This window comes from Sceloporus occidentalis, unplaced genomic scaffold, assembly GCF_023333645.1.
Source record: "Sceloporus occidentalis isolate IW3139 unplaced genomic scaffold, rSceOcc1.0.p SCAF_433, whole genome shotgun sequence".
NCBI classification, from domain to species: domain Eukaryota; kingdom Metazoa; phylum Chordata; class Lepidosauria; order Squamata; family Phrynosomatidae; genus Sceloporus; species Sceloporus occidentalis.
Window position 1 is genome coordinate 1 of NW_028317413.1, and position 9761 is coordinate 9761.

Consider the following 9761-nt stretch of genomic DNA (forward strand, 5'->3'; position numbering starts at 1 on the left):
TTATCCCCTTTTGCCTAAATGTAGGGTTTAAGCGGGCGAGTGAAAGGGCGTAACGGCATTTATTACACTGCGCTTTATTCTTTATAGCCTTCACCAAGCTGATCTCTGTGAACGGACAGGACTATCACCTGCAGCTGGTGGATACGGCCGGACAGGTAAACGCCGATCCGGCTTTTAAATCCAGCGTGGCGGCGCATGCTGTGCCGACGATACGTAATAAGAATAACAATCATGGGATTTTCTTTCTCCCCCCTCCAGGACGAGTTCTCCATATTCCCGCAGACCTACTCCATAGACATTAATGGATATATCCTGGTTTATTCCGTCACATCCAGCAAAAGGTAAATGTCTTATCCGCCGATTATCGGTTAATATGTCTGTTTCTGCGCAGTCGCTGCCTAGATCTGGGTAAGCGGCAGTAATAATGCTTCATGGCTGTAAAGACGTTACCCTATCGCCCTTATCACCCTAATTGTCGCCCCAGAGAGGGACCGGATCCCGGATGATTTCCTGGTAGTCACCTGTCATTCTGCTTTACTTTTTTTGGCAGTTTTGAAGTGATTAAAGTGATCCACGAGAAATTGCTGGACATGGTGGGGAAAGTACAGTAAGTAGGGCATTGTATTTCCTTCATACGTTCAAAAGCCTCTTTTCTTCCCAAATCCCGCAAACACGTTAACCCCTGAATCACATCCCGTTCTTGCTTTTCCTAGAGTACCAATAATGCTGGTTGGCAACAAGAAGGATTTGCATATGGAAAGGTCTGTACATGTTTCATTCTGACCGTTACTGACCCGGTTTCTGTATATGTGTGTGTGGCGCGGGGTGTGTGTGTGGCGCGGGGTGTGTGTGTGGCGCGGGGGTGTGTGTGTGGCGCGGGGTGTGTGTGTGGCGCGGGGTGTGTGTGTGGCGCGGGGTGTGTGTGTGGCGCGGGGTGTGTGTGTGGCGCGGGGTGTGTGTGTGGCGCGGGGTGTGTGTGTGGCGCGGGGTGTGGCGGGGTGTGGCGTGGGTGTGTGGCGCGTATGTGGCGCGTAGTGTGTGTGGCGGGTGTAGGGTGTATGTGGCGCGTAGTGTGTGGGGGCGTATGTGGCGCGTAGTGTGTGGGGCGTATGTGGCGCGTAGTGTATGTGGCGGGTGTGGGGTGTATGTGGCGCGTAGTGTGTGGGGCGTATGTGGCGCGTAGTGTGTGTGGCGGGTGTAGGGTGTATGTGGCGCGTAGTGTGTGGGGCGTATGTGGCGCGTAGTGTGTGTGGCGGGTGTAGGGTGTATGTGGCGCGTAGTGTGTGGGGCGTATGTGGCGCGTAGTGTATGTGGCGGGTGTGGGGTGTATGTGGCGCGTAGTGTGTGGGGGGCGTATGTGGCGCGTAGTGTATGTGGCGGGTGTGGGGTGTATGTGGCGCGTAGTGTGTGGGGCGTATGTGGCGCGTAGTGTGTGTGGCGGGTGTAGGGTGTATGTGGAGTATTAGCGGTTAGCCGGATTGGGGTAAAGGTGTCGTCTCTCACGCAGGGTGATCAGCTACGAGGAAGGAAAGCTTTGGCTGAATCCTGGAACGCGGCCTTTCTGGAATCCTCTGCTAAAGAGAATCAGGTCCGTCACAGTTGTGTGTTTTGGGGGGGGTTCTCTGTAATTTCAGTTGCTTTGGTTCCGGGGTGTGAGCTGCGTATCGGGGGCTTGTAACCCTCACCCCGCGTTTACCGGTAGCGGTTTCTGCATTTAGCCGCGGCTTTGTCCGTTCTGACGCCTCTATACGCGTATTATATGCGGCGCGATGCAGCCGTATTATTACAACAGATTCCTGTGAATCCAGCGGATCAGGCAGAAAAGCGATTGGATCTAATGTCGAGCGTTCATACCCTCGGTAAACGCAGCAAAGGTTTACGTCTCTCGGCCAGCCTGCTTTTTAAATAGGGACGTGGAATTTTCATGGACCGTCTGCCCCGTTCGGCCGTCTGGTCTGCCAGTTTAAATTCCCTAACGGTATTAACCTCTACCACTTCTGCTGGGGGACCGTTCCATGTACCCACCACCCTCTCGTCATTGTTTTCTTTGTTCTTTTTGTGCTCGCACGGTTACATCCCCCCCCGCGGGTTCAATCGCTTATCTCTGCCTCTTCCCTGCAGACGGCCGTTGACGTTTTTAAGAGGATAATCGTGGAAGCGGAGAAGATCGACGGCGGATGTTCACAAGGGAAGTCCTCGTGCTCCGTGATGTAACGGCGGGGAAGACGCGGGCACCGGGAATATCTTCTACTTGAATAAGCAAACTGCCTGTTCGATTTCACAGTTAGGCTCCTGCTCTTAACCCTTTACCTGCCAGAGGGCCTGGCATTAAACCGGCAAGCCCCTCCGGGCAGGGAGAGCGTTAAGCGAATGAGAAAGTTATGGGTGGTCTCAGCCTTTTTTTCTTTTCTGATTATGTCGATTTCCCCCCCCCCCCCCCCCCCCCCCTTTACCATCTTCATAAACTCTCAGTCTGTATAATCTATTTCTTTATATTACGCCCCAGATTTTTACCCGGCATTAATTTTGTTTTTTTTCTCAGTGTAGTTTTTGTTTCTAATGTAATCATCTAAATAAATAACGCATACTGTTACATTTATTCTTTACTTAACCCGGCTTCAATGTCAGTGTTTCTCTCATTGTTCCATGTAAACTTGTAAATAAAGCAGCAGCTGACCTTACTTCCCAACCTTTTCTCCTCCGTAGTTATTTCGCGGGTGTATTTAAAGCGGGTTCGTATGTACGGGGGAGGAATAAATGCAGCCGTGCTTTTATTTACGTAGCACCAGCAGATTCAACGGCACTGTTACAATGTTGGGGGTTTATGCCGACGTATTAAGTGTTTATTTCATCTCGTGGTTTGAGAACAGCTGACGGGAAAGAAACCCACTAAAAAATGACCAACATTATTAAAATGTATCTGTCCCTGGGGACTATTCCGGGTTTTTATTCAGCCGTTCCGTGGTGTATTGGGGTAAATGTAACTTACTGACCATTAAATATTGGGCAAAACTACAATGACGGAGGGATTCATATATAACCAGCGACCGGACCCCTTCATCCTGGCGGAGGCCGGAAAATGTGTTTTTAGGGCAAATGCCTGAAAGATGGATCCTTGGGAATTAAATGAACTCCAATGAGCCCTCTTGGCAGACGCAGGGTATTCGTCGTAATAGAATATTATGCGTTTAGATAATCTTCCCCCGGCACGGAGTCAGGACTGCACCTGAATAAGCCTCATTTGGGTAAATTCTTTCAAAATAAGTATATTCTGCGGTTTGGAGGGAGGAGCTTCGCTGTGACTGCGGATGAATATATAAAAAGGCTGATCTACCGAACTTAATACGAATCGGCGAATCTCACGCTCACGGGCTTTCTGCTTGGTAGGAAATGGTTTTGGGTACAAAACATGAGAATCGCATTAAAAATGGAACAGTGAATAGGTAATGCCTTGTAATATTTCCCCCCCCCCCCCCCCCGCTCCTTGGTACGGCTAGTGTTTTATCTTGAATGTCGCAGCTCGGTTATGGGGCAAATACGTATATTTCTGCATATATTGGGGTAGCTGTATAAGTATTTCCGCCTCTGTACTCGGAGACCGTAAAAAAAAAAAAAAAAAGTGTGTGTGTGTTTGGGGGGGTTAAATTGAGGTAGAAATTGCGATTTTATTTTAGAAAGGAACGACTATGATCCAGCCGTGTTATTGCACGTTTTTGTCTAATATATTATGTATTTGTTTTATATAGTGCCATCATATTCTGTAGCGCTGTACAATGGTTAAAGAAGACGTAACAAGCAGTATGTAACATAACAAGAAACAGCGACAACCACAACAGGCTGATATTTTGTTACTTTTTAGGTTCTGGCTGGGATGATTAAAGTCACAAAAATGTGGGTGAGGGGTAAAAGTTTTCGGCTTTTATCTTACTTGGAGCTTTTATCCTTTTACGCAGCGCATTCCCCGAGTTCCAGAGCCTTGTTTGTTTCTATTTAAAGCCGATTTCCTTAAAACTTGAATGTAAAACTGTGTTTGGGAGGATAAGGGGTTTTAACTAATCGGCTAAATCCGTTCTATTCACAAACCCCTTCAGTTCCAAGACCCTGCGAGATTTACGGATAAATGAGGATTAAAAAAAAAAGTGTCAAAGATGCAAAAACCTGTTCAAAAATTTTGGGACACTTAAATTTATTTTGTTTTAGAAATGGATCAGAAATCCAGCGCTGACGGGGTTAATGTTGTAAATGACTATTGACTGGAAACGTTTTGTTTTTTTTTACACTGGAATATCTTCACAGGCGCACAGAGGCCTTTATCACTCCCATCACTCCTGTGTTCCAATGGCCCTTTATCACTCCCATCACTCCTGTGTTCCAATGGCCCTTTATCACTCCCATCACTCCTGTGTTCCAATGGCCCTTTATCACTCCCATCACTCCTGTGTTCCAATGGCCCTTTATCACTCCCATCACGCCTGTGTTCCAATGGCCCTTTATCACTCCCATCACTCCTGTGTACCAATGGCCTTTTATCACTCCCATCACTCCTGTGTTCCAATGGCCCTTTATCACTCCCATCACGCCTGTGTTCCAATGGCCCTTTATCACTCCCATCACTCCTGTGTTCCAATGGCCCTTTATCACTCCCATCACTCCTGTGTTCCAATGGCCCTTTATCACAGAAATGTCCTTGTTTTCCATGAAAACAGCTCAGTGACCCCACGCGTGTGACGGTGAGTATATAAATATATCTATACTGTATATAATACACACACTAGACTTAAATAGACAGGGAAATTTGTGACGTCTTAAAGATGTGACTTCTGACTCAAACACAGAGGATCAGGGAGAATGCAGCTCCGTGTCAGCGATTTCAAATCTGATTTACGTTTAAACACCAAACTATGAGAATCGGGTGATGCGGGCAAAAAAAGGGACCTAAAATGTAACCATAGACCATCCCGAGGGAATGTAAACATGCGCGGGATGGGCATCCGGCTCCTGGATCTAAGACGAGACCAACGAATGATTAAGGTTTGAGTCTTTACAGCAGGAGAAACGGGCGACTAGAGGGGTGCCGGATGGGGGCCGATCTGCCGGCAGATTCTATTTTTTTAAAATGGGTTCAATATAAAAGCGTATTTTATTACAGATGGAGCAGAAGACAATCAGATCCCCCCCCCCTCTCTGGCTTGCGTTTCCGAAGCCATCTCAGCAGGGCTGTCATAACATGCGTGGAAGGATTCCTCAGCAGATGGGAGAAAACACTGACTCAGCCCGGCAGCCGCACAAAAAAATGATTCTTCCTCAAAAGTAAGAAGAAAAATCCTCCTGGAGGGAAGGAAATCTGATTGTGGGCCGAGGACTGTCAGCGACGCTTGCGTTTCTCTAGCGCTTCGGGATCAGCCGGTGGCCCGAATAATAAATGTTATATTCTAGAATTAGTGGGAATACACTAATCAAATACCCCCCCCGTGATCTGCCCCAGGTCCACACAGCTTATGGGGGGTATTAGGGGTGTATGTACCCCGTGTTGGAATGTGTCACAGAGAGGGGGTCACTCATCCCAATACATGGAATGAGTCGGACCCCCGGAATCGGTTAGGTAACCATCGCCCCCTTTGAACCCATCTATGGTGCGTTAGGTATCTGGCGCGGGGGTCCGAGGACAGACACGGTGCTGAGCGCGGCACTTGGCGTTTTTTTCTTGCCCGACGACCCGGTTCCAGGAATATTTTCTGGACCTTTCGTCCTTTTCTGCCTCTGGCGTGTTTGGACCCGGAAACTTTAACATATCAAGCCCAGAACCAAGTCCGGCATCCGCTCAAGAAAACCCAAATCCTCCGTGCTTCTGGAAATGTATAGATACATAATCTAAAACGAGAGGGCCTTGCTTTGCTGAGAGGGTGGTAGATAAATGGAACAGCCTCCCAGCAGAAGTGGTAGAGGCTAATACAGTGTTACCTTCTATGTTTCTTACATGATGCTTCTGACTGTCCGACACACGAAAAAAGCGAAGACCGGTTTGTGAACGAACTGGGAAGGAATAAATGGAGCGAGTAATTGGGAAATTATTCTAAAGACGGGGAGGAAGGAGGATTCGCTAGAGGGAACGATCAAGTTTATCAGATTAAAAGAAAACGTGTTCAGAAAATGTAAAAGTAAACCGGCTCGGTGCTGGTGGACAAGGCCCGGACCGGCCATCTGGAACACCTAGCAAAGTGATTATTCCTCCCCATTAGTTATGGTTACATTGCATAATGTGGCCACTCATATCCAGCCGGGGCCACCTCGCTATCCCCAGCCCAGCCCTGGAGAAGGCACAAGAAAAGTCAACACGTGATGGCACGTTGGTGGGCATCGTACCCGGGAACTCTGCGGGATTCGCCCCGGAGACTCTGGGTGACCCCCAGTCAGCGAGACCCCCAGTAACATCGGCAGGACCGCTAACTGACATCGCAGGAGCGCTCACCAACATCAGCAGGACCACCAGTAACATCGGTGGGACCACCCACCAACATCAGCGGGATCTCCTACCCGCATCCCGTAAGAGGGGCTCTGGGTAGCCGAAGCCAGAAAGTTCCCAGGTATGGTGGGCACCGGTAGGAAGAGCTATTGCCTTCTTTTGTTCTACAGAACGCCCCATCTTATTAAACTTGAAACCCCTAATGTTCCCATGTGCCCCCCTTTTTTGCCTTTTTATATATTTATTGTTTGTTTTTTATATATATATTTATTTTTTTCATGTAATGTGCCGGTAATTGTCCCAAACATTTCATGTAACGCAGATCTTGCTGATTTCTTCTCTTTTTTTATATCAGATATCGTTTTCTTATCGGTATTAAAGGTTCCGCCGCTGAATGTTTCTATACATTGATGTTGAATGTATCTGCAGGCAGCGAGTGGCTCCCGTGTAGCCGACGGCGGTCAGGACTAAAACCACATATTTTTATTTTAAAATGTCTTTTGTGATCTCAAATCTCCCGGCCCCTCAATTAATTTCCCTGCTTGTTTCTGAAGCCTTTCCAGGGTTATAATTATAATTACCATTTTTATGAAGCGTACGTTCGAGCTCCGATCTCACCGCGGGTCTGTGGAGAGGTTTAATTACCGCTACCGAGTCCCGAATGCAAGTCATTTGTGACTATATTTATTATATTAGGATACCGGAGACTATATAGGCTGGGAGCGGCCCTGGGCCGGACGGAGGGCAGCTCCTCAGATGCCCCCTACCACTAACCTCCAAGGCTGCTGTGCTGAGCGCTAGGGTATGATGTCATACCCAGCATGCTGCGTGAAGTCACTGTGGAGACTGTGCTGGTAACGCACATATATTTAAGGGGGCTCCCCTAGATCTGACACTTAAAAGCTTCCTTGGTTGCCCCCCTGGTCCCAACTTAGGCCCCAGGAAATTATGTCACATCTCCCCGCCCCCGAAGAACGAGAGCTACAACATCTCTCTGCTGGCCAGGCACAGACCTCTGTAGTGCAAATAGACGAGTTACCCTAACCACCTAACCGAGGGTGCCCCAATGGGGCAATCTAGCCGTCATAATACAGCAGAGGGGCTACCTCCCCCCATGTTTTGCCATCGTAGATCTAGCCAACCAAAGCAAGGATACGTCGATGGGCCGAAAGGACAGCTGCCGATGGCCACTATGGAAAGCTTAGGTCACGAGCAGCAGCACTTTGCTTCGCATTAAAAAAATCCCTGATCTAACGAGAAAAAAACACTAATATTATGAACAAAAAATTTATTTTAATTTCCAGTGCGAATAAAAAAAACATCAAAAAGAACTTTTATACAGAGATAATTGAGGGGTTAACCCAGACAAATACAAATCATACACAAAATGTAACCCACATGCGTATATTTATAGATAAATGCACCATAATAGTAATTTTATGTAATATTTATATTTTATCTGTTTAATTTATACGAAGCCATGTTTTTTTATTTATTTTTATAAGAAATGAAGGGATTTAAGAGTCCGGACGTGGCAGGAAATCCAGCAGATGTCAGATCGATGTCTCCGTGGCGTTAATAATCCCATCGACCTGGGCTGCTGAACATTTCCTGGTTGTTATGTACAATGCCTCTCGGTATCCCGGCTACACCTGCTTCCAACGATACTCAACCTGCGATTTGGCTCCGGCCCTTTCCGGCACATCTGCCCTCCTTTTAATTCCATACATTCTCTGGAACATATGCTTGTGAAGCTAAACAGAGTTTATCATTCGGAGGGAGCTTTTTTCCCCCCCTGGGTGATTTTTCTATAATTCTTTCTCCAAATACCCCTTCTCAGGATACATAGTAACGGCAGTCCAATATATATAATATAAAATGACAAATAAATGAAGGAATAAATAAGCCAATGGAAGTACTCAGGACCCCCACCAGGGCTTAGAATTTAACCAGTTAGAGGCCGGGGTTAAATTCCATTTTACGTGGCAGGAGGCTGTCTGATACCCCATTGTACAGCGCTACGGAATTTGATGGCGCTATATAAAACAATAAATAATAATATCCATCGCCACAACCACTGAACGTTGGGGTGAAAATTCCCAGGTCCAGTACCATAAACAGACCCCCAATCCACTGGCCACCACTTTGGCACCCAGGACACGCATCAAAAAGAAAAATTCTTATTCGAATACACAAACCTTATTGTCCTGAATTTGCTCAATGGATGCTACAGAAAACCCCCAAACAGACCAAACAAAGGATCCAGCCAGGGTTCAAATGTCTACACTACAAACTTCAGGTTGTGGCTCAAAATCTATAAATACAACTAATCAAGGGAGCCATATATATTTATATATACAGTTTTATTACTTAGTTTATATGGCTTTTTTTTTTTTTTTTTTTTTTTTTTTTACTGTTATGACTTAGTAGATTTTAAATGAAATTTAGAAATGTATATTTTAATCTATATAGGCTTAAACAAACTTTAAAAAAAACTTAATTCAACTTTTTTAAAAATCATGTTTTTATAAAATAATTCTGGTTATAGCCATTTACAAAAAGTAGATTGGATCTTTTTACTTCAGGTGCAAACAAGAGACTTAATATATCATGACATCATATATAATGACATCAGTGGCCCCATTTACCAGCATCCTGGTGGAGGGAGAGCACCGGGTAGCCGGATCCTGGATATTCCCATGTATTCCACTATACCTTAACGCTTGTTTATCTTTTTGTTGATTTTCACTCTCCCGTATTGTAATAGCGCCATGGGATCTGCTTGCGCACCTTTTACCCACCACAACTTATGTAATGATATTTCTAAGAAAACTCTTGTAAGCAAGTTTATTTAAAAAAAAATAAAAAAGCATTTATTAATTCCTCTGATGACCTGCAGATGGCAGCAGAGTGCAAGGGAAGTTTTTTTTTAAATTATATTTTGAGGTTTATTATTATTATTATTTATTGTTTTATATGGCGCCATCAAATTCCATAGCGCTGTTTAAAGAAAGTAATAAAATACAAAGTGAGCTTAGTGACCTCATTAACTCTTTTAACGGGATCCCGCTGACCTTTTCAAACTCCTTCATTTGCTCCTTTTGCGAATGAGAATGAGTTAATAACAAAAGACGCAGGCATTGTTACAAATCGGGAATTTCTTTGTAATTAATCAAATTACCTGACCTGATCCTGGCGTTCATTAGCCCTCAGTAAACATAACATTTGTGGTTGATTATAAACTCGTTAATGATACTTTCTGCGGTCGAGTGATGTATACAAGCAGTATGCTTAAAGC

The 9761-nt window shown here is 45.6% G+C and overlaps 1 pseudogene; it reads left to right on the plus strand.

The window, feature by feature from the left end:
* Positions 1-87: 87 nt before the first annotated feature.
* LOC149272603 (GTP-binding protein Rheb-like) lies at positions 88-2214 on the plus strand (annotated as a pseudogene).
* Positions 2215-9761: the final 7547 nt, after the last annotated feature.